Genomic DNA, 1801 nt, shown 5'->3' on the forward strand with positions numbered 1-1801 from the left:
CCCTATTGGTATCTTAAGATATTACTTAAGACAGTCTTGAAATAAGAATGGACTATGAATACCGCTCTTAGATATCTCTAACTTATATATCTCTGTAAATGTATAACATGAAATCTATTTATACCCATTATTATATTAGTCCAAAATGTTTTATAATTTAAAAAATGCAATATTATTTGGGCATCCTTACGTAATTAATCGTCAATTCTCGTTCGCGAATATTTAATTTTCATAGATTAATGTGCGACGCCCGGAGCGATCGTACCACATGTCTGTCTCTCTCCGTGCTCGCCGAGCGAATGCCGAAGTGATGACGTAGATCAACCACCGGGCCGCTCCCCCCTCGTTTTCGCCGTGCCCTTGCTTTTCTTCACTGAGCGCCGTTTAGATTATTGCTTATGAAAAATATTAACGATCTATTCAATTATACGCATTTTGATAAACGGGTATTGTCGTATATTTCGCGCTTTGCTTTGTGACATCTTTAGTCCTTGTTAAATCATATATTATAATATTTGCGCGGTTCTTGTAAATGTAATTAGTACTTGTGTTTGTGTGGAGCATTTCTGATATTTATTTAAAACAATTAAAAATAGATTCGGGAAACTTATTTAAAACATCTAAATAAAAAATAAGTCAGAAGTGAAGTTATTAAAAATAATAAATACTTAACTTTAAATAAATATATATTTTTTTTATTTAAAATATGTAATTTATCAGTTTTTTATCGATTCCTACGATTTTATATTTTAAATAAGATTCTGAAACTCATTATATATATATATATTTATGATTTTAAATAAATCGTAACAGTTATTATACCGAGTCATGATTGGCATTGTACGTAAGTTTAAAGAATTTTTAAAATACAGAATAATTTACAGCAATAGCAGTGTCATAAATAAATTTTTTAGCTGAAAAAATTAAATAATAATTGACAAGATATTTAATATTTTTAGCCATAGCTGCATTTAACGCAAATTGTTCCGCAATATTAATAAAATTTGCATGTATCTTTATATAAAGGATAGAATATTATCAATTTTTAATTATTATTGAATTATTTAAATGAATAATAAAAATTGAGACATAATGTTGGAATATCAGAAATGCTCCATGCACGCAAACACAAGTACTAATTATGTTTACAAGAACCACGCAAATATTATAATATGATTTAACAAGGATTAGAGATGTCACAAAGCAAAGCTTTGCTAGTGAAATTTACGACAATATCCATTTATCAAAATGCGTATAATTGAATAAACCGTTAATATTTTTCATACGCAATAATCTAAACAGCGCCCGATGAAAAGCAAAGGCGTGGCGAAAGCGAGGGGGGAGCGGCCCGGTGGTTGGCTACGTCATCACTTCGGCATTCGTTTGGCGAGCGCGGAGGGAGACAGACGTGTGGTACGATCGCTCCGGGCGTCGCACATTAATCTACGAAAATTAAATATTCGCGAACGCGAATTGACGATTAATTATGTAAGGATGCCCAAATAATAATGTTGCTCAAAACTAAGGTGTGTACTAAGAATTATATCTCAATCTTTATTACTCTCTTTAATGATTTACATTCAAATAAAGATGATAATAAGTTATACATTATAGTTATTCATTATATAAACAAACATTTTTTTAAATTATAAAACATTTTGGACTAAAATAATAATGGGTATAAATAGATTTCATGTTATACATTTACAGAGATATATAAGTTAGAGATATCTAAGAGCGGTATTCATAGTCCGTTCTTATTTCAAGACTGTCTTAAGTAATGTCTTAAGACACCAATAGA

General features: G+C 30.2%; 1 protein-coding gene across 1 annotated transcript in view; it reads left to right on the forward strand.

Annotated features, from left to right (window-relative positions):
• The window catches only part of LOC105624750 (fringe glycosyltransferase), a 128055-nt gene that overhangs the window by 121946 nt on the left and 4308 nt on the right, over window positions 1-1801 (forward strand). The gene's annotated exons all lie outside the window — the stretch shown is intronic.

Source organism: Atta cephalotes, assembly GCF_000143395.1.
Source record: "Atta cephalotes unplaced genomic scaffold scaffold00087, whole genome shotgun sequence".
Taxonomy (NCBI): Eukaryota; Metazoa; Arthropoda; class Insecta; order Hymenoptera; family Formicidae; genus Atta; species Atta cephalotes.